At 40.3% G+C, this 24,578-nt stretch overlaps 1 protein-coding gene across 1 annotated transcript in view; it reads right to left on the reverse strand.

Moving 5' to 3' along the window:
* Nucleotides 1-19,268, reverse strand: part of IL13RA2 (interleukin 13 receptor subunit alpha 2) — a 94,567-nt gene extending 75,299 nt beyond the window's left edge. The window contains exon 1 of the mRNA XM_080652364.1: nucleotides 18,964-19,268. The gene's annotated coding sequence lies outside the window, so the exon portion shown is untranslated. The remainder of the gene's footprint in view (nucleotides 1-18,963) is intronic.
* Nucleotides 19,269-24,578: the final 5,310 nt, after the last annotated feature.

Here is a 24,578-nt window from a genome sequence, read left to right on the forward strand (position 1 = left end):
TGCTGCTTAGAATGTGAGCCACCTTTGTTCAAGCAATCAGAAGATGAGAGAAACACTCTAGGCTGGGCAGAAGAACACATTCTGAGTAGCCCAAGACCCTTGTCCTCCTTCAGTAAAATTGCATACTCTTCAGGCATCCCTGGATTATCTACTTTCAGGTATCTGGGAGCAAAATAAATCACTTTTTTATTTAAGCAAAACCTGTAACCTAATTAGAGGAGTATTTAGCATTGTGTATCAAAATCCTTTAAAAGTTCATAACTTTTGGGGCGCAAATTTTCAAGTAATCAAAGAATTATCCCAATATATAAAAACTCAGGGTCGTAACATCCAAAATGACCGAAGGCTCGACCGACCAGAAGTATGGCAATGCAGCACTGACTGCCCACTGCTATGGGTAGCCGCAACCCAGTACTGACTGCCAAGGGGGCTGCAGATCAGGCCCAAAGAGAGGTCTGGGGAGAGAGAAGCAGGGTCTGATCTGTAGCCTCCATGGCAGCTGTTGATCAGCCCTTGCCTCTCTTTTTTTCTGGGGACCTGGCCAGCAGCCATGCCTCTCTTTCTTTCAGGCCTCTGCTGGGTCTGTTGATCAGCCCGCCTCTCTGATCAGGCCTGTTGATAGGCCTGGAGATCCTGACTGGCATAGAAACAGACCAATCAGAACCAAATCTGGGTGAAGTGTGAGGAATCAATGGCTGCCTAGGAGGTGGAGCTTTTGATGCTGACTGGCATAGAAACCAACCAATCAGAACCTAATTTGGGTGAACTGCAAAGGCAGAATCTAAGGTGGGGGCTGAGGAGGGGTTTTAAGGGCAACAGCTATTTGCTGTAAGGTGTAAAAAAGTGGTTCGATTTTTTAATGACTGGTTTGACAGTATAGTGCATATGGCTGACTATCAGTCCAGATATAGGGATTATGTATTTTTGTCTGCCAAGAGCATCTCCTCCTGATGAAAAAGGCTTCCCCCCCCCCTTTAAGCAATCCTATCTTTTATAATCTATCTATACTACTAAAAGGGTAATATGCTAATTAGACTGGGTCAACTGGCCATCTTCCAGACATCCGACTTCCTTCCGGACAAATCCATGGTGGTGGGGGCCAAGGCAGAGGCCGTTAGGGGCAATCAGGCCAGCAGGGGATGGCAGTTAGGGGCCATCAGGCAGGCAGAGGCAGTTAGGGGCGAGATCAGGATGGCAGGGGAGGGCCATTGGGGGCGAGATCAGGCTGTCAGGGGAGGGCAGTTAGGGGCAATCAGGCAGGCAGGCAGAGGCAGTTAGGGGCAATCAGGCAGGCAGGCAGAGAGGTTAGGGGTGATCAGGCAGTCAGGCAGAAGGATTAGGGGCAATCAGGCAGGTAGGCAGAGGCAGTTAGGGGCAATCAGGCAGGCAGGCAGATGAGCAGTTAGGAGCCAGCAGTCCCAGATTGCAAGAAGGATGTCCGACTTAAACCAGTGGTCAGACATCCCCCAAGGGGTCCCCAATTGTAGAGGATGCAGGCTGGGCTGAGGGAACCTCCCCCCACGCATGAATTTCGTGCACCGGGCCACTAGTCTATACACTGAGTGGCCAGATTATTATGATCTCTGAACGTATAATAATCTGGCCACTCAGTGTATATTCTATATTATAAAAGGCTAATATGCAAATTGTCCCCTCAACTAGGAGTTCGACCAGCAGGCAGGCCAGCCAACCGCCCATGTCCCCTCCCCCTGACCAGGCTGGCCGGACCCCACCTATGCACAAATTTATGCACTGGGCCTCTAATATATATATATATGCGTTCAGAGATCATAATAATCTGGCCACTTAGTGTATATATAAAAGCCTAAGCAACCAGTAGCTATGACATGCACTGACCACCAGGGGGCAGACACTCAATGCAGGAGCTGCCAAGCTGCAGTGACTTGGCAGCTCTGGTTCTCGGGTGACACACTCAGAACCAGAGAGGAGGGAGCCTGATTCCAGGGTGTGCCACCTGAGAACCGCCATTTCGCAATCCGGGACCCTTTGGGGGATGTTGGAAAGCCACTTTCAACAGGCTGAGGGACCCCACCAGTGCAAGAATGCACTGGTCCTCTAGTGTATTTTTATAGTCCAATACTTCATTTTCTGCATAGCCTTTGAGTCAGAAGATTATTTTTGAAAAGGGCAACATTGAAGATATGTAGTCCTTCCCTGGGCTAACGGGGGAGACTTACTGAAGTACTCTACTTGCAAATATTATAACCATAATGTACTGAAGTAGAAACTTTTCACAGTGACAAAATACAGTGTAACAATACATCAATGTCCCCCTTTGAAGCCTTCCAAGTCCTTCCTGTTGTAAACAAGTGGATGTAAGTGCTGGAGGGGCCTCTCTGGGTGTCTGCAGGTTTTGCTTATATGAGCTGCTCTTAGTACCATAGCACTTCTCCCACCATCATGAGCTGCTGTCACAGTTTTCTGAATGATGTCCTGATGGTACACTCACACATCTTTAATCCTATGCTGTTTCACATTTTCCAGATGTTGACGGCTCATTCCACATGCTTTGGTTATTATCAGAATGACCTAGAGTTCAAGTTTTCTCTCAATAAATCAGTACTAATTCCATCAATAATGTATACCCTTCTTCCTACAAAACTGCTAGATAAAAGAGATGGTTGATTGCATAATCAGAAGTTAATCACTGCTGGCTGAGTAAAGCTAAACTTGCCTAGAGAATAGAGAACTTCTTGTAGTAGAATCATACGTACAGAACATGGCTTTGTACTTCTTTCAATGAGCATCCATGGGAAGGTTAGAATGACCACCCTCCAAGCCTGATTCAGTCCTTAGAAGTAGGTGGGATGTTCTCCAGGAAGGAGCTCCTGGGCTTTCCTGATTTTCTTGATACTGACTACCAAAAACCAATGAGACACGTGTAAATTTACACATACAAACACATACGTGGCTTCCACCCTCTATGACCTTGGCTTATCCACCAGTGAAAAAAAAAAAAAAGAAGCCAGATAAGTTAAATGATTTTCCCATAATGTCCTTTCATTCTAGCTTACATTTTTTAGTACAATTGTGATCATTGCTCATCTTTGCAAAGACTTGACTGCTTTTTCTATATTCGTCAGCCAGATTTGTCTTCTTTCTTTATTCAATCCAGATTTGCTTCCATACCTCAAATTCAGCTTATTTGCCTGACTTTTTGTCATAACAAAACCACAACCCTAAATGAATCCAACTCTCAGGTTTTCTTAGTGCCTATGCCTAAGTAGATGAGTGCTGGAAGAAGTCCCACAATAGGCTAGTTCCATACTAAATTCATAATATTCCATTCCATTTTATTTTATTTTATTTTATTTTTATTGATTTTAGAGAGGAAGGGAGAGGGAGAGAGAGAGAGATAGAAACATCAATGATGAAAGAGAATCATTGATCAGCTGTCTCCTGCACGCCCCCTACTGGGGACTGGGCCTGCAACCTGGGTATGTGTCCTGACCAGGAATTGAACTATGGTCTCCTGGTTCATAGGTCCACACTCAACCACTGAGCTATGCCAGCTGGGCCATAATATTCCATTTTAAATAAACTCACAATACTACTCATAAACATTACTACATGTCTCTGTTCAACTTTATTCCATTCTTGACAACAATTACAAAATTTTTTTTAGTATCCTCAATTTTTTCATCCTCTCTCCCCCATCTCAGCTCATGACTTTGTCTCTTCAAAAAAATAAATTGAAGCTATCTGATAGAAATTCTCTCATCTTCCTGATTCCGCATCCTTTTTCCTTTCTTCCTGCTATAATAAAGGGGGTATATTTACCACTTTCTAATAATTTTTCTTGAGAGACAGAGAGAGGGAGAGAGAAACATTGATCTGTTGCCTCTTTCACTATCCCTGACCAGGGATTGAACCAGAAACCTGGTTAAGTGCCCTGACTGGGAATTGAACCCATCACCTTTTGGTACACAGGATGACGCTCCAACCAACTGTGCCAAACTAGCCATGGTGTATATTTCCTACTTTCTAAGTTAAAACTCCTCGTGTGTATTTTGAATTCTAGCTTTGCTGACATTATAAGAAATCTTACCATTTAAAATGTTTCTTCTTTCATATATCTTCAACATGCATAAGATACATAGTTGGATACATACATCTCAGCTGCACACATCCCATTAGCATTTAAACATGCCCTATTCTCCACAAACTTAAAAAAATATAAGCTACCTTGCCCACATATTTGCCTCCAGCTACTACTCCAATACTCCCATCTTCTTCACAGCCAAATTTCTAGAAAGAGTTGTCTATACTTGCCATTTTCTTCACATTTCCCACTCACTCTTCATCACTCCATTTCATTCTGGCTTTTTGCTTCATCCCACCACTAATTCATGTCTCTCCTGAAGGAGGTCCCACTAGAATAACTAATGACCTCTTCATTATGGAATCCAATAGGTATTTTTTTTATCCCAATCTTGTTTATCCCTAAGGCTTAGGGTTATTCACCTGTTTGCCACCATCCGTCTTGACATACTCTTCCCTTGTCTTTTCTGATACCATCTTCCCAGTTTTCCTTTTATTTATCTGGCAACTCTTTTAATTTCATTTTTAGGTTCATCCTTTACTTATCTTAATATTAAACATCAGAGCTCTTTGAGGCTCTCATCTCTTTTGATATTATGTTTTCCTTAGATAATTTTTCCATTCCCACAGCTTCCACTGCCATTGATATTCCAAGGACTTTCATACATATATCTTTCACTACTGTACTGAGCTCAAGACATATATTTAATTGTTTTCTCAAGATCTTCACTTGGAAGTCTCAAACACAACTCAAATACAAAATGTCAAACACGAACATCATGATCTTTTATCTGAAAATGGCCCCTCTTGACAAAGCTGCATTAATTTCGAAGTGTAGTGGTCTCATCTCACTATTGGCAGTGGTGCCCATTCAACAGTAAGAGCCAGAGACCAGAGAGTCACCTTAGACACCCAACACCTACAACTCCCATGTCCAATCCATAAACAAATTTGATCAATTTTTTAAACATCACTTAAAAATATTTATTTCTGTCTTCCCTCCCAGGCTAGTCCAAATTATCATCATAACTTTCCACAACTACTTCTTAATACATCTCACTAAATTTACTCTGGTGCCATTTTATTTCCATGCTATAGGCAGAGTGACTTTTTTTTTCTGTTTTCCAAATGAAACCTTGGTTATACAACTTCCCTGCAAAATGTTCTTTATAGCTTACTTTTTATCTTGAAATAAAGATAAAAATTATTTTACTTGGTCTTCAAGGTCCTAAATATTGTGGCACCTGACAACTTCTGCAGACACTTTTTATGCATTCTCACCACATGTCCTGTGCACATGCTGTTCCATGTGTTTGGAATATTCATATTTCTCTCTATCCCCCTTGGACTAGTTAACTTTTACTCATATTATTATCTCAATTTTAGACAAAAAAACTAAGACACAGAGAGGTTAAATAACTGATCTAAATGATCAGTTAGTAAGCAGGAGGAAGCAGAATTCCAGCACAATCAGTCTGATTCTAGAACATGTGCTTTTAACTTATAATATAATACCATTGGAAACTTTCCTTTCTAGTAGTTAGAATTTCAAACTACATATTTACAATTGAGATTATTTGAATAATGTCTATCACTTCTGGTTAATTGCAAGGTCTATGAGAACAGGAACTGCTTCTGCTTTCGTGTTAGCATAATACTTATCACATAGCAGACAATAAAAATTTGGTGAATGAATGAACTGATGTGTCTTTGAGAGTGTAAGCTAGCTATTTCCAGAGATCCCCTCATTTTGGAAAGCTGACAGGCTCCTGATCCAAAGTAAATGTACCATGCTCGATCATGTTACCTTGATAGTTCCACAACATCATTCACCAAAGGATTCTTCTCGACAATATTTTTAAGCTATGTAAATAACAAGCCCATACTTATCAAAGAAGTCATGGAAAGGAAAGTATATCTTTCCTGGAACAGTGATAAATTCTACTTATGCAGATTATCTTGAAATATCTAGATAATCCTTCAAAGCATGATTTCAAAACAGAGATGATGTAAGTCAGTTTTCTGTTTCAAAGAATATGAATACACATGGAGATTATGAAATCAGAACATTAATGCAACATATCATCATCTTCCTTTCCTCTATTTGGGATTCATCTATATCACTCCATTTTCACTTCCATGACCCTAATCCTAGTCATTACCATCTCTTGACTGATCAACTGCAATGACCTCCTGATGTATTTCCACCTTACAATAAGTCAGATCCAGTTAATTTTTTATGCTGTAGTCAGTGTTTCCTCCTGAAAACACAAATATGTCCTTTAAAACTCCTTTACACTCTTCTCACTGCTCCACAGAATAATTTATAATAACAGCTCACAAATCAATGTGTTCGTGGTGTGCCAGTACTTATATAAGCATTTGACTGTATTTAATTCATTTAATCATCACCACAGCATTATGAGATAGGTACTTATGTCATCCCATTTTACCAATAAGGAAATTGACACATAGAGAAGCTAAATGATTATGCTAGTAAGTGATGTGGTCAGATTTAAACTAGGCAAGTGTCATTCCAGAGTCTGTACCTGAACCTCTATGATGTAATTGCATCTCATAAAATATTTAGCATGACAATTAACAATTTTTATTATCTAGACCTTGCCAACACTTTCAGCATCATCTCCTTCCTATAGATCTTGAAAAGTCAGGTCTTGTTTCATCTCTAAGTTTTTGCCCAATCAGGTAACCTAATAGTAATTCTGCTTTACCTAGCCTAGTCTTGATTACTTTCAGTCATTGAGATTTAGCTCAGGTAGCACTTTTTATTTTAATAAATCTTTATTGTTCAGATTATTACAATTGTTCCTCTTTTTTCCCCCAATAGCTCCCCTCTACCCGGTTCCCACCCCACCCTCTGCCCTTATCCCCCCCCACACACACTGTCCTCATCCATAGGTGTATGATTTTTGTCCAGTCTCTTCCCACACCCCCCTCATCCCTTTCCCCCACCCCCAGAGAATTGTCAGTCCACTCCCTTTCTATGCCCCTGATTCTATTATATTCACCAGTTTATTCTGTTCATCAGATTTTTTTATTCACTTGATTTTTAGATTCACTTGTTGATAGATATGTATTTGTTGTTCATAATTTTTATCTTTACCTTTTTCTTCTTCTTTCTCTTAAAGAATACCTTTCAGCATTTCATATAATACTGGTTTGGCGGTGATGAACTCCTTTAGCTTTTTCTTATCTGTGAAGCTCTTTATCTGACCTTCAATTCTAAATGATAGCTTTGCTGGGTAGAGTAATCTTGGTTGTAGGTTCTTGCTATTCATCACTTTGAATATTTCTTGCCACTCCCTTCTGGCCTGCATAGTTTCTGTTGAGAAATCAGCTGACAGTCGTATGGGTGCTCCCTTGCAGGTAATTAACTGTTTTTCTCTTGCTGCTTTTAATATTCTCTCTTTGTCTTTTGCCCTTGGCATTTTATTTATGATGTGTCTTGGTGTGGTCCTCTTTGGATTACTTTTGTTTGGAGTTCTCTGCACTTTCTGGACTTGTAAGTCTATTTCTTTCACCAGGTGGGGGACGTTTTCTGTCATTATTTCTTCAAATAGATTTTCAGTATATTACTCTCTCTCTTCTTCTGGCACCCCCATAATTTGGATGTTGGTATGCTTGAAGTTGTCCCAGAGGTTCCTTACACTATCTTCATATTTTTGGATTCTTTTTTCTTTTTTCTTTTCCCGGTTGGGTGTTGTTTGCTTCTTTGTATTTCAAATCTTTGACTTGATTCTTGCGATCCTCTAGTCTGCTGTTGGATCTCTGTATATTATTCTTTATTTCAGTCAGTGTATGCTTAATTTCTAGTTGGTCCTTTTTCATATCCTCAAGGGTCTCACTAAATTTATCAGCGGTTCCTAGAAAATTCTTGAAAAACCTTATAACCGTGGTTTTGAACTCTATATCCAGTAGTTTGCTTTCCTCCATTTCTTTCATTTGTGACATGTTTCTTTGTCTCCGCATTTTGGCTGCTTCCCTGTGTTGACAGGGTGGCTTTGTGTGCTAGGTGTCCTATAGGGCCCAGTGGCTCAGCCTCCCCAGTTACCTGAGGTGGACACTCTTGGTGCACCCCTTTGTGGGTTGTGTGCACAGTCTTGTTGTAGTTAAGCCTTGACTGTTGTTGGTATCATTGGGAGGAATTGACCTCCAGGCCAATTGGCTGTGAGGATCAGCTGTGTCTATGCTGGGAGAACTTCTGTGCTGGAGACACCCTTATGAGACAAGACTTGCTTCAGTGGGGCTTTGGTGCTCACTGAGTCTGCCCCCTGAGTGTGACCCTTATGGATCTGAGGAGTTGTAATCTGGATGGTCCCACTCTTATCCCTGGGTACACTGGCTTTTGGATCTCCAAGGAGGTGCTAATTTAGCCCCTGCCTGAGGCCACCCAGCAGCATCTATGGAGAGATCTGCAGATTCTTCTTCTTTGTTTGGGGTTTGGAGGTTCCCAGAGGAGGACCAGCTGTGAAGCAATGCAAGCTGCTGTGGGGCCTTGGGCCTTCTTTTGGATGTTCTGGGTCTCACTGACTCAGCTGCAGTTTGTTAGGTAAGTTTAGAATTCAAAGGACCAGGCCATTCATATGCAAAAGCCTCTGCGCTCAGCTTGGATGGGGCGGAGTCTCAGGGCGGAGCAAACAGCAATGGCTTTGTGGGGCGGGATCTCAGGATGGAGCAAACAGCAATGACTTCCCGTCATCCCTGCCCTAAGAGGCCCCTGGGTCTCAGTGTCCTGCAGTAATCGCTGCAAGCACCTCTAAGAGAAAGCCGCCCTCGAGTTTTGCCCGCTGCCAGACAGTCCAGTTTCTCCCCGAATGAATCTGGGTCCCCAGAGTCTCACCCAGAACTGGAATTCAGAGCAGTCAGGAGCTTTTGTCTCCCTCCAGCTTGAAAAAGCCAGTCGCATACTCAGTTGCCAGCTCTCTCCGCATGCACGTCTCTGTACCTTTGCCTTCCGCAGCTCCTGTGAGTCTCAGTGTGCTTTTCTCTTTCCTTGTAGTTGTAGAATTTCCACTCAGCCAGCTTTCCTGTGGTTCTGGATGATGTCCATTTTGTCTTTTAGTTGTAGTTTTGAAATTGTTGTGTGAGACAGCAATTCAGGTGTTTACCTATACCACCATCTTGGTTTCTCTTCTCAGGTAGCACTTTTTTTCTAAGCTTTTTGTACTCCCTTTCCCAGACTGGATTTTGTGAGAGTCCTCCATATTTTTTACAGAAATATTAGAGAATGAAGTTTTGCAGTATATCAAAAGGTACTCACAATTTACTGAAAGAGAGAGTTTCATAAACAGATAAGTATGTGGCAGCATGATTTGAGATAATTATCTGTGGTTTGCTCTAAGTTTTTTTGCTTCACCCTCACATTTTAAGAAAACAGCCAGGTCTTTTTATTCTTCCTTATCTCACCGGAGGGATTCCTCATTCCCACTGCCACTGCCAGAATCAAAAGCAGAAATTGTCCACAGAGACTTAATTTCCTGGCTTTGTATTTCCCAAATCTAAGGTAATGGGAGAGATTATGCTTGGGAGTGTCAATGATGATCTCAAAAGGACAGATGAAATTTCTTTTAGGGTATTGAGAAGGAAAAAGGAAATATACTTTAGACAAAAAGAAGTTAAAAGTCTGGTAGGGGTTAGAGGTGGCAGGGAGAACAACCTAACATTTGATGTCAGCAGCCTAGGAAAGGGGCAAAAGTTCAGAGGAATTTCAGTTTGTGTGCTGGGTCCTAGACACAGGGAACCCTATTTCAACAGTCATCTAGTCCCCCAAGCATGGCATAGAAGCAGCAGCAGTAAACCTGAAAGGACCATTTCACGTTGAGACAAAATTGTATCTCAGACACTATCTTAGAGAGTTGACAAAAAATTAATGATCAGTGACCAAAAGGGCCTCCCTAGTGCTTTGGCTGTTGCCTAAGGTCTCAGAATATTTGCATAATCTAGGAGAAAGCTCAAGTGTTGGCTCAAATTTCATAACCTTACTTTCCTGACAGAATGTTAAATACAAGATAGCTTTAAAAATCTTATTTTTTAAAATATATTTTTATTGATTTTTACAGAGAGGAAGGGAGAAGGATAGAGAGTTAGAAACATTGATGAGAACAAAACATCGATCAGCTGCCTTCTGCATGCCCCTTACTGGGGATTGAGTCTGCAACCAAGGTACATGCCCTTGACCGGAACTGAACCCGGGACCCTTCAGTCCTCCGGCCAATGCTCTGTCCACTGAGCCAAACCAGTTAGGGCAAAAAACTCTTATTTTAAATGTGAAATTTCTTGCATACCCAAGTTTGTGGATTAATTTCACACTAACTTCAATTATAATAAAATGTGCTAAGTTCCAAGAGAGAGGCAAGTGTTTAGAAGTACAAAGGACAAGGACGTAACCTGATCTTGGGAGTAGTAGTGGTCAAGTAAGAGTCCTTAGAGAAAGTAGTACCTCAACTATCTCATAAATAAGGAATAGGTGTTTGCCAAGGTGGTGAGGGGAAATTGGTAGGGGTAGAGGATTTTGCTTCAATGGTAATTGATGAAACAAAAGCAAGCAAGAGAGAATGTTTAATGAATTCAGGAATCTATCAGTGATTTATGTTGGTTGCAATGTAAGATGTACATAGGCATGCTTTCTGAGACATGTTAAAAGACTTTGGACTTAATCCTGAGGGTAATAAGTGGTATTGACAGTAGGAAGTAGTATCATGGAAACTAATGAAGTAGAAGAATTCAAGGGGAAAATATTCAAAAGCCTCACATGCTTAAAAAAGGAGGACATGGAGGAAAGTAAGACAAGAACTGAATTGAGGAGTTAAGAGCGGCTAGGCAGTTATAGGGATGGGACTATGGGAGAAGAATGTAAAGGGGAGGTACAGTTGAATACTGTGGATGTGGACAGGAACCAGTTCACCAGCCACACCCTGTCCCATGTAAAATCCCAAGAACAAAGGGCCCTGATCCCAGGCTGAACACACAGGCAGGAATATAGACAGAACCCTGAACCTTACAGTATGGATGTTGCTAGGGCTGAATTTTTTTAACCAACCAATGGGAAGTTAGCAGGGCATATATTGACCCCTAAATGAAGGAGCTGCCATGGCAACCCATTCAGGTCCCCTCCCTGCAGCAGGGAGCTTTTCTGTAATAAAAATTTTGCTTTCACTTATCTCTTTGTCCATGGAACTCAATCTTAGATTTCACGAGACAACAAACTGGCCTCAGCTTGAATTTTGGTTTCAAAGTGTGTCTGTTTTATGTGGAAATAAGAAGTAATTGTTGACTTTGGTAAAAGCAGTTATATGGATGGACCACTTTTTATAGAAGCTTGATTGTATAGGTTGTGCAGGTCTTGGTTGTATAGGAAAGGGTCAAGAAAAGGAGTCTTTTATTTACTTTGTTTACAAAAGCACTCGTAGAGGGGAAAAGCTTAAAAATACAGAAGAGAAAAAGGATAATTATGTACAGAGATCTCTGAAAAAGCAAGAGGGCGGCATGGAATTTAAACAAAGATAAGGAAGACCATCTCCTGGGGAGGCATTTGTCTGGGCATCAGATAGGCAGTTGTTAGGTTGTGTGGCTAAAACACAAAGGGCCACTCCTATCTCCTCTGCAAGCTCAGTTCATGTTATTTCAGGAAAGGGAAAAAGTTTCCCGCCCCCCCTCCCCCCCCACGCCTATACTGCAGGCTTGCTGGCATCACCCTCAACAAGAGATTGTTTGGATATTTCCCCCAAGTCCTGGTGACCCTGCTCTGCTGACCTCAGTTCTGCAGGAACAAGGGAGGACGGGAGGACTGCTCAGATCTGGGACATTTAGAGTGTGTCTCCATTGGAGGCTATTGTCTGGGATCAGGTTGAAGTGCTTAGCCGCCTTCTACTGACTCTATCAGCACCACCCCCAACCTGAGCCCCAGTGGCTCCACCTTCTTGAGCTTGCTCCTGCAGAGGGGCTGGCTGGCTGCACCCAACCTTAACCTGCAGTGATCTCCTCATGGGGGAGCTAGAGTTGAAGATTGTGGCAGAGAATGATTGGTTTGGCTCTGAAGAAGGGCCATTTTACTGTCATTGAGTGCCTAACTGCATGGTCAGCAAGTAGAGGACACACAGGCCCCATCCTTCCAACCCTAATTTGCCCACCCTACCAAGCTCATGACATGTGGAAAGGTCCATCAGTCATGGTCAGCCTGGGCCCACTCTACAGTCCTTTTTCAGAAAGCTTTGGAGGAAATTAAGCTACTCAGAGGGAGGCGAAGGAGGCAGACCTCAGGTAGCCTCAGACTTCTTATTGATCTGCCCCCAGGTCTAAGCTGGAGGAAGCCAAACTTTGTACACAGATTGCCCCCCCCCCCACATGCCACACACATCCAGACCCAGTAGATGCAGCCACAGTGAATAGTGTGGTAGCTCCAGACAGGTAACCCAAGGCCAGTTACACACAACATGTGACATTGACCTGTACCTGAACCCCACCCAAATAGACCCAGAAGCAATACAACCAGTGGTGGGCTTCAGATTACACCCAAAACTTGACTCAACTAGCCACAAAAGCAGTACACCCAAAGGGAAATTCTGGCAGACACCAGAACCTTCTGGGAACAAATCCACCTCGGGGGGGTGGGGGGAGTATGGGCAGTCCCTGCACAGCAACTCATATATGGTGATTGAGGTTTATCCTTATAGTCAGCCAGCCTGAAGGATTAACTCTATCCATGAAAGGGCCAACAGCATTCAAGGGCCTACAACAGAAGGGTGCACATAACCTACAAGAAGTATTTCTGGAGCACTAAGTTCACATGATCTGGAAGATTGTACCACTGAGCCCAACAAGATACCTATATCATAAAGTCATCATAACAAATTTGGAAGACATAGCAGATCTACCTAATACACAGAGACAAAATGGGAAGACAATTAAATATTCCCCAAATGAAAGAACAAGAGAAATCTCCAGATAAAAAATTAAATGAAATGGAAGCAACCAAAATATTAGATGAAAAGTTTAAAACAATGGTTATAAGGATGCTCAAGAACCTTAGGGGAAGAATGCATGATTTCAGTGACAACTTAAATATAGAGATAGTAAGCATTAAAAAAGTCATAGAAACCATAAAAAAGAACCAGTCAGAAATGAAGAATACTATATCTGAAATGAGGAATACACTAGAAGGAATCAATAGCAGGATAGATGAATTAGAGGATCTGATCAGCAATATAGATGACAAGATAACAGCAAGTACCCAAGCAGAGCATCAAAAAGAAAAGAATTTTTAAAAATGAGATAAAGCCCTGGGTGGGTGGCTCAGTTGGTTGGAACATCTTCCTGTACACTAAAATGTTTGTGGCTTCAATTCCCAGTCAGGGCACAGGGCACATATCAGAGCACATACAGGAGGCAATCGATCAATGTTTCTCTCTCATATTGATGTTTCTCTCTCTCTCTCTCTCTCTCTCTCTCTCTCTCTCTCTCTCTCTCTCTCTCTCTCCCCCTTTCTCTTCCTAAACATATACTTGGGTGAGGATTTAAAAAAAACATGAGGAAATTCTAAAGGATTACTGGGACAACATCAAGTGCAACAACATGTGCATCAGAGCAGCACCAGGAGAAGAGAGTAAGCAAAGTATAGAGAAGTTGTTTGAAGAAATAATGAGAGAAAACTTCCCTAACCTGTTGAAGGAAAAAGTCACAAAAGCTCATGAAGCACAGAGAGTCCCAATCAATATGAACCCAAAGAGACCCATACCAAGAAACATCATAATTAAAATGGCAAAAGTAAAGATAGAGAGGCAATTTTAAAAGCAGCAAGAGAAAGATAGTTATTACAAGGGAGCTCCCATAGACTGTTGGCTGATTTCTCAACAGAAACATTTCAGGCCAGAATGAATTGGCACGAAATATGCAAAGTGATGAAAAGCAATCACCTACAAATAAGACTGCTTTACCCAGCAAAGCTATCATTTAAAATAAAAAGCTAAAGAGATTCCCAGACACAAAGAAGATAAATGAATTTATTGCCACCAAACCAGTATTGCAAGAAATATTAAAGTGACTGCTTTAAAAGGAGAAATCAAGAGAGAGAGAGGAACATAGGTATAAAAAATAAAATGGCAATAATTAAGAACCTATCAATGATAACCTTAAATATAAATGGATTAAATGCTCTATTCTAAAGACATAGGATAGCTGAATAGATAAGAAAACATGACCCATATACGTGTTGTCTACAAGAGACCCAACTCAGAATAAAAAATATACACAGACTGAAAGTAAAGGGATGGAAAAATATTCCATGCAAATGAAAACAAAAATGATCTGGTGTAGTAATACTTTTATCGATAAAATACTTTGAAACAAAGGCCATATAAAGAGGCAAAGGTCACTACATAATACTAAAGGGATCAATACAAAAAGAGTATATAACTCTTGTAAACATATATGCACTCAACATAGGAGCACCTAAATATATAAAGAAAATCTTGGTGGACATTAAGGCAGAGATCGGCAACAGTCATAGTAGGGGATTTTAACATCCCACTGACATCAATGGATAGATCTTTCAGACAAAAAATCAACAAGACAATAGCAACCTTAAACAACACACTGAATCAGATGTATTTAATTGATATTTATAGAACATTTCAACCCAAAGCAGCAAAATATACATTCTTCTCAAGTGCACGTGGAACATTCTCAAAGATAGACCACATGTTAGGACACAAAATAAGTCTTAATACACTTAAGAAATTAAAATCATATCAAGCATCTTGGTATGATTTTTAGTATGAAACTAGATATAATTTACAATAAAAAATTGAGAAACATTCAAACACATGGAAGTTGAATAATATGTTATTAAAGAATGAATGGGTTAACAATGAGATCAAGGAATAAATCAAAATTTACCTAGAATCAAATGAAAATGAACAAACAACATCCTAAATCCTATGGGACACAATGAAAGCAGTCCTGAGCAGGAAGTTCATAGCATTACACGCCTACCTCAAGAAGTAAGAAAAACCTCAAATAAACAATCTAACCCTACACTGAAAAGAACTAGGTAAAAGACAATAAACAAAGCCCAGAGTAAGGAGAAGGAAGGAAATAATAAGATTAGAGCACAAATAATGACATAGAGACTAAAAAATATATATATTACAAAAGATCAGTGATACCAAGAGCTGGTTCTTTGAAAAGATAAACAAGATTCATGAAGTTTAACTATACTCACAAAAAAAAAGAGAAAGAACCTAAATAAATAAAATCAGAAATGAAAGAACAGAAGTAACAACTGACACCACAGAAACACAAAGGATTGTAAGAAAATACAATGAACAATTATATGCTAACAAATTGAACAACCGGGGCAAAATGGATATATTCCTAGAAAAATACAATATTCCAAAACTGAATCAAGAAGAATCAGAAAATCTGAGTAGACCAATTACAAATAATGAAATTTAAAAAGTAATGAAAAAACGCCCAGCAAAAAAACAAAAAAACATCTTGGACCAGATGGCTTCACAGGCAAATTTTACCAAACATTCGAAGAACTAGTACCTATCTTTCTCAAACTATGCCAAAACATTCTGGAGAAGGGAAGACTTATAAACTCTATTTACAAGGCCAGCATTATTGTAATTCCAAAACCAGACAAAGAAAGAAAATCATATGCCAGTATCCCTGATGAATAAAGATGCTGAAATCCTCAAAAAAAAATTTGGTATAACAAATCCAGCAACACATTAAAAAGATCATACATCATGATCAAGTAGGATTTATTCCGGGGATGTAAAGTTGGTACAATATTTGCAAATCAATAAATGTGATGTACCACATAAATTTTTTTAAAAAAGGAAATCTTATCTTTTGCTAGAGCATGAATGGACTTGGAGTTTATTAGGTTGAGAGAAAGACAAATACCATATGATCTCACTTATATGTGGAATCTAATGAACAAAATAAACTGACCAACAAAATAGAAACAGAGGCATGGAGCATTGGAACAGACTGACAGCTGTGAAAAGGGAGGGGTGTTAGGCTGGATGAAAGAAAGTGAAGTGTTTGAGCAAAAAAAAAAAAAAAAACAACAAAACAAACACATATAAATAACACATAGACACAGACAACAGTGTAGTGATAGCCAGAGGGAAAAAGGGGTGGGAGGTAGGTGGAGGTGGGCAAAGGGGTGGGGGAAAATGGGGACAGAAAGAATGTTTACTTGGAGCAATGGAAGCATGATGCAGTGTGCAGATGATGTTCTATTGAGGTGCACACTTGGAACCTGTATGGTTTCGTGAACCAATGTCACCCCAATCCTATCTAATAAAAGAGTAATATGCAAATTAACCATTACTCCACTACACCCACCAGCCATGCCCATCAGCCACGCCCACCAGCCATGCCCACCAGCCACGCCCACCAGCCAATCAGGAGCAAATATGCAAATAAACCCAACCAAGATGGCTACAGCCACAGAGAGCAGGAGGGAGGCTTGGGTTTCCCCGGCAATGGAGGAAGCCAAGCTTTCCACCTGCCCTTGCTGGCCTAGGCTTCCACTCAAGGCTACAAAGTTTCAATTATAGAAGATACATAAATCCCAAGAGAAATGACTGCCGCCACCGAGCAAGCAGAAGGCGTGGCTCTGCTCCAGGCTACAAAGTTTCAATTGTAGAAGATAAATAAACCCCAGATACCAGGGCCTCCACTTGGGTCGCCGGGGGGCGTGGCCGGCCTGCAAACCACCACAGGCCCCTCACCCAGGCTTCCCCATGCCCCAAGGGAACCCCACCCTGATCCAGGACACCCTTCAGGGCAAACCAGCTGGCCCCCACCCATGCACCAGGCCTCTATCATCATATCTAATAAAAGAGTAATATGCAGATTGACCATCACTCCAACACACAAGATGGCTGCCCCCATTGGTCAAAGATCCTGCCCCCATGTGGACACAAGATGGCCACCACAAGATGGCCAGCAGGAGAGGGAAGTTGGGAGGGACCAGGCCTGCAAGGGAGGGCAGTTGGGGGCAATCAGGCCAGCAGGGGAGGGCAGTTGGGAGGGACCAGGCCTGCAAGGGAGGGCAGTTGGGGGCGATCAAGCCTGCAGGGGAGGGCAGTTAGGGGTGACCAGGCCAGCAGGGGAGGGCAATTAGGGGTGACCAGGCCTTCAGGGGAGAGCTGTTAGGGGAAAACAGGCTGGCAGAGGAACAGTTTGGCATCCATCAGGCTGGCAGGGGAGTGGTTAGGGGGTGATCAGGCTGGCAGGCAGAAGCGGTTAGGGGCAATCAGGAAAGCAGGCAGGTGAGCAGTTGGGAGCCAGCAGTCCTCGATTGTGAGAGGGCTGTCCGACTGCCCCTCTTAAATGGGCAGTCGGACATCCCTTGAGGGGTCCCTGATTGGAGAGGGTGCAGGCTGGGCTGAGGGACACACACCCCCGTGCATGAATTTCGTGCACCGGGCCTCTAGTAAATTTAATAAAAAACTAAGGCAATAATTCTTGGGGTTCAGATAATAATTAAATGAGATCATACATATAAAATGTCTGCAATATAGTGGGCATATAACTCAAGTGTTATTAGTTGCCTTCCACTTCTCCCATGTCCAGAAGCCACCTCCTATAAATTCCTTGAAGACACTCTGAAAAATATATCAAAAGGAACAAGCAACCCACCCTACCCCCAACTTATCCAAGCTGTAGCAAAACACGAGTGATATTTCTCTCATTATCGAAAAACACCTTGAAAAAATGTTTTCATTTACAGGTAAGATCTTTGCATTAAAACAAAAAATGAAAATAATCTTAACAGTTGTTCCACCTCTTTTTGTTTAATCCTGCTGTTTAAATAATTGTTTCTAACTTTTTCTATTGCCTTTCATGACATTAGGCAGAGTCAGGACATCTGATTTCTCTTACAAACTAATAAATTACAATGGAGACGGAATGGGATGTCCCTCCCAAGTTCACAGGGTTATATGGGGGAGAGCTGGGACTGAAAACCAGAACTCTTAGTCCTTTAGGTTATTATTCTATAACAACAACAACAAATCCATGCACTTTACTTAAGTCTTGAACTCTCTAAAACATTCTATATTTTGATAAGATTTTTAAAATAAAAAACTACTGAAAAATTCCCTATATTCATGTCCTTATTTCATAAACCCTTTTACATATTAAAAATGAAAACTAATCTGGAAGCATCTGAAGTGAGTGCAATGTATAAAAGTGATGTGTTTTTAAGTGTTAACTGTATTTTTTCAGAGGAAAACAAGCAACAAATGTATAAGATTCTAGTTCATTTCACAGCAAAAACAGTGAAAATTACAATTTTTATTTTCATAAACTTAGTATATATGTAAAAACACTATACAAATAAATACTACATATAGAGGATATGTGGGTTCTATAAAGTCAATCAAAACATCATATAAAAATAAATTAAATCATTCATTTTAGAGGAGTTATATGGTTATTTCTGAACTTAAGAAAGAAAAGTTATTGCAAAGTGGAGATTTTCAGTTTTAGAAAACAATCACATAGAAAATATTCTCAGAAAACCTCTTAACTCTAAAATGCAACTATCCTTATATTTCCAAAGGACCAGGTTTGCTTATAAGAGGTATGATGATTTTTATAGAAAATAGAGGTTAGTAAGGAAACAATAAGAATTACAAGCAATTGTGTTATTTATGCTGATTATCCAGTACCTATGAATTAGCTTCATGCAAAAAAAAATGCAGAATTTCCCCAAATTTATATCAAGTCAAACAAACAATTTTTGCTACAAAAATATTTGACTCTATTTTTAAATGGTGAAGAAAGTGAAATAATGATTCAAAACAAGTTACCTCTCACTCCCACATTCCCTACCCCAAATTTAAGTTCCAGACTTACTGTAAGTGAATAATGTGTCCAGTTATCATCAAATCTTCTGTAATATCAATGTAATATGTCTCAATGAACAGCTTCTTAGTTTAATGAATTTTAAATGACCTTAGAACTGAAGTCTTTATGTAGGAGGAGCTCTGCTTTATCCACCAAAATTTACCAACTGTCATGAGAAAATGTGCAGGTCAGCATCTGAGACTATATTTGTCAAAAGATTCAGAGGAAATCACGAAGTTCATCTGAGTGATTTTCTTTTCCTTTTAATTAGTTCCTGACTGGCATTTCAGAGTGCCAATATTATTTTAGTATGTGACTCACCACATTGGGAATTAGCAAGATAATCCAAAGGTAAGTGTGTGATTGCCTGGTTTATGTTGTTCCTTCAGAGTGCACTATCCAAAATTACTCCACTGTTTTTTTCAAATATCTTTAAGTATGAAGAGTCATAAATGAACAAGAAACATGAAACCTGGTTCTACTCGAGGCTCTCCCTCCCACAATCAGTTTATGTGACCTTGGGGAATTTCCTTAACATCCTTGGACTTCAGTTTCAATAAAAATATTCAACGAAACCTCAGAAGTCAACTAATCCAACCTTCAAATTGCCTCCTCTTTTGCCCCCAAGGTATCTCTAATTTCTAAAATCCTTGAGGTTGTGATTAAAATTCGGTGTCATGTACCTTTTTTCCCATTGAAGGTTTATCAAATATTTCTTTACATAACCAAACAAGGTTTTTTTTCAGCCCAGATAAAATTAAACAGACAAACTCAGGCCACCACCAGATTGTCCTTTGTCCTTCAAGCCCCCACTGAGTTTTCAATTCAGCCCTGATTGAACCTCCATGCCCAGAAACTATGAAGAGACATAAGAAGCCAGAATACTTTGATGCTTTTCTAAAGTAGCTGAAATGTTAGTGATTTATTCCAAAATAGGAAGGAATTGAGATTGGATCCAGTTTACGTACCACCTAATATTCCAATGGATAAAAAGCATCTTCCTTGTAATAATTTCCCTCAGATACCAAAGATATATTTTACACTAAATATGTGAATAAACAACAACAACAAAAAGCAAGCAGACTGAATAAAGAGGGGATCATAGACAGTCCATTACTAACTTTATGTTTACCCTATGAGGTTGTTTTCTTTTTTATTCATTTGTACAATTAATGTTTTACCCTAAATTGAAGTTGAAGGTGGGAAGAAACTGAGAATTGTTTAGAGAGTTTAGTATCTGCTTTTCAGATGTCAGCTAGTTTGGCTCGTTCACAATTGTTTTTGTCAGAATTATTTATCAGGCCTACATGAGGTATTTTATAATGAGAATTTGCTCACATGATGGGGGGAGGGGGCGGGCAGGAGACCTAAATTTAAAATCCTTTTCCTGTGATTGCAATTCCAATGAGCTCATTTATCTTCTATCTAAAATTTTAAAAAACTCTCCAGGAAGTTTTCTTCAAAATTCTGTTTCCACCAAATCTTCTGGCTCTTGCAAATAATTCATCATATCATACTTTGTCGTATAATAAAAAAGTATGAGTCAAAGAAATAGAACCATAATATTATCTTGGAATGATGTAGTGTATTTATTTGTTGACATGCAAACCTTAAGTTAAATATAGTTAATAAGATGTAGTTGGAAACAATGCACCATGCCTCAGATGTTAAAATTGATTAGATACGATCTTCCACCCTTTACTCAGTGAAAGCATAAGGCTATGCTTTACTTCTTGGTGTAAAGAGCAAGACACTAAAAAGCCAACTCATTTTAATATTCCAAAAGCCCCATTTGGTGGCTTTCTGGTGACATCAATTGAAGCTGTCAATGATACTTGTGTGCTTGTACCTTAGCACTCTCATTACTCTGCCCAGATACAAGGCATGTCGTAACTCTTAAGAATAAGAGAATTTGAGAGTAAACCTGTTTGGTGCAGAGAAAGGACTAGTTGGAAGAGCCCCTCCCTGGCTGGAAGCAGGTCTACACCAAAAGGAAGCAGGTCTACACCCACATATGAAGCAGACCAGGGTTGCTGTCACCCAAGGGGTATGGAATCAAGAGGTACCTCAAAGCCCCAGGGTGGGAAAGTTCTTCAGCATAGTTGGGATTAAGTCATTCTTCTAAAAGAACTGGGAAAAATTATACAAGCGATTCTGCCAACTGTCTACCAGAAAGTAGGCAAAAAGATTTAGGTCAGGGCCCCAATTTTAACAGAGACACGGGAGAAGAATTGAGCTTCCAGATCAGAGGCAAAGTCCAATTAAACAACCAAAAGCAGATGGCGGGGTAGGAGATAAAAACTAAAGCTTGATGCTTGTAAAGTCTCCTGGGGGCCCAAATCAATTCCAGAGGCAAAGCACACACTAGGCTATTGCTAGACTTTTTACCTACTAAAAGACAATGGTTCTCGCTGGGCCAGGGCTGCTTCAGAACTGAGACTATATAGGCTGAAATCATGAAGTGAAGCTGGGATGGGCCCAGGGTAGACAAGTACTGCCTTGGCCTCTCTAGCAGGAACATGCATATATTATTTTATTTTATCCATTATCCCCCCAAGATAGCTAAGGAGATAATATTTCAGTTTTACAAATGAATATGAATCAAGTTGCCATAGGTTAAGTCACTTTCCAAAAGTCCAAAATTCAGGAGTAATAAAATCTAAGTGGACTTGACACCTAGCCCAGTGCTTTGCCTGCAGAATCACGCCACTGGTGGGATACTTTTAGATACCTCACTAGCTAAAACAGTTAGCTTAGAAGGGATCATATTTCTTTCATTGTGTAAAGCTCTGTAACTTCCATTCTGTTGACCATCAAAATAGGAAATGGGTATTCCTGAACTTCTGTTCAAATTAGGCAATTAGCAAAGGCAGTATTTAATTTAACAAAGTGTTATTTCCTTTGTAAGGTTAAGGGACATTAAATAAAGAAAAACAATAAAAATATAAAAAATAACCATTGACTATATAGTTTGTATGTATATACACATGCATACTATCCTTAACAAAATTCTTTGGATTTAACAACAGTTTTTAAATATGCAGGCATATGCCAAACTTCTAAGGTTCTGAGATTTTTTAAATCATAGCATACCCAGAAAACTAATTTGAAAAATTATTTAGTAGAGTTGGCTATTACACAGAAAAGCAGTGTCCTAAGAAGAACACACTGTGAGACAGAGGACATCTCAACTTGCCTGCTTTCCCTGAAACCCAGTTTTTTTTATTATTTGGAAACAAACTAATTTATGAACTCTGAATTCCCCTCCAGACAACCACAGATTCAACAGCAGGACACCAGAGCTGAGCTTCTCAGGAAACCCACATGAGCTGGGAAATACATGATCCAGTGCCCAGATTAGCACCAAACAGTTTTTAAAAGACTCACAAACTGCAGAGGTCAGCAGTGCCAGACTCTAATGTTTATGCACTCACATTCATTCAATGGTTTACAAAGCAACAATGTACCAAGCACTGTGCTAGATGCTAGGGGTACAAAGATGAGTTAGATACAATCTCATACAGTCTACCTTCTAGTTAGAGGGATAGAAACTAGAAATACTGAATAACTACTCCTGCTCCTGACAATATCAAGTTGTGGCATAATAAAAAAATATATTTGGGCCCTGGCTGGTGTGGCTCAGTTGGCTGGAGTGTCATTCTGTATACAGAAAGGTTGCAGGTTCGATTCATGATTAGAGCACATACCTAGGTTGTGGGTTCGATCCCCAGCTTGAACAGGACGCAACCAATCAATGTTTCTCTCTCGCGTTCTCTCCCTCTCTTCCTAAAATCAATAAAAACATATTTAAAAAACAAATGAACAAACACCATATCATCAGGTGTGCATTAAATATATATAGTTGGTCTTTGTCCCCAGTTCCTGGCACAGAGATCCTAAAAACCTTGAAATTTTCTGAGTGATGGGAGTGTCTTTTGTTATTCCTAATGAGTCCCTTTCAGCCATACCTAAGTTTATGCTAATAAAGTGACTACTGGTGAGCCCCTGGATACCTTCAAGAAGAGGGCTGAATGCCAGAGGAACCAACTGAGTGATTAGAGGGTTGGAACTTTCAGTCCCACCCCCTGACCTTCAGGGAGGGGAGAGGGGCTGGAAGTTGAATTCAATTACCAATGGCCAATGATTTAATGTATGGAAGTCCCATGTAATGAGACTTCCATACAAACTCCTAAACTTGTGCAAATTGCTTCCACATTGGTGAACACATCAAGGTACTGGGAAGGTGACATACCTGGAGAGAGAATGGAAGCTCCCCAAGCTGTGGTACACCACTCTCACTCCCAATACCTTGCCCTGTACTATATATCTCTTCCATTTGGTTGTGTCTGTTGTATCCTTCTTAGTAAACCACTAAAGTATTTATCTGAGTTCCTTGAGGTGTTCTAGCAAATTATCAAACCTGTAAGGGGTCATAGAAATTCCTGAATTTCTACTGGCATCTGAAATGGGTACAATCTTGTGAGACTCAGCCCTTAACCTGTGGGGTCTTTGCTAACTAACTACAGATACTAAGTGTCAGAATTGAATTGAATGATAGGATACCCCGTAGGCATCAGAGAATCTGGGACCATATAATTGGTTGATGTCAAAAAAAACACCTCAGACGAGTCTACCTTCTTTATAATCACTTCTTTATGAGTCTACTTGTTTGGAAAGGCTTAGGTCTTTAAGGAAGCTTATCAAAAAAGTTGGGGTGAGTGGGTGGGTGGGAAGGGATTAACCAAAGCTCTTATATGCTTATACGCATAACCCATGGACATAGACAATAGTATGGTGGCCTGAGGTGGGGGGCAGGTCTGGGCGAGAAGGGATCAATGGGGGAAACAGGGGGGTATCTGTAATATTTTCAACATTAAAGATAAATATTTTAAAAAGTCATCTGATAGCCCTAGTTGGTTTGGCTCAGTGGATGGAGCATTGGCCTGTGGACTGAAGGGTCCCAGGTTCTATTCTGGTCAAGGGCACAAGCCCAGGTTGTGGCTCGATCCCCAGTGGGGTGTGTGCAGGAGGCAGACAATCAATGATTCTCTATCATCATTGATGTTTCTATCTCTCTCTTCCTCTCCCTTCCCCTCTGAAATCAATAAAAATATATTTAAAATAAATAAATAAATAAAATTCATCTGATAAACTAAGACAGATACTGCTAATTGTTTCTCGGTATCCATTCTCCTACCCTTCCTTTTAGCCATAGAAATTCATTAGTTTTATCTGTGTTCATGGCCTCCCATCCAGACTTCATTTTTCAGACTCCTTTGCAGTTTGATATGAAGATATGAAGAAATGTAGACATTGTAGATATGCAAGCAGCAGTGATGCGTGCAACCTTTGGATCGTGTTTTGACAGGAAAATCTCTTGTCCTCTTCTTTCTCTCCCCTCACTCAACCAGCACAAAGGCAAAGTCAACATACTAAGAGATGACAAAACAACAAGGTAGAATGATCCTGGGCCTTGGAAGACTTTCTGTATCAATGCTGCCTTGCCACCTTTGGTCTGTTGCTTGAGCCATAATATTTTGAGATTGCTTGATTATAAGTATTTACCTTGTACCTTAAATAATATAGACATAAATTTTAATTAAAGAGCAATTCATATTAATGTG

The sequence above is a fragment of the Plecotus auritus genome (assembly GCF_963455305.1).
Source record: "Plecotus auritus genome assembly, chromosome: X".
NCBI lineage: Eukaryota > Metazoa > Chordata > Mammalia > Chiroptera > Vespertilionidae > Plecotus > Plecotus auritus.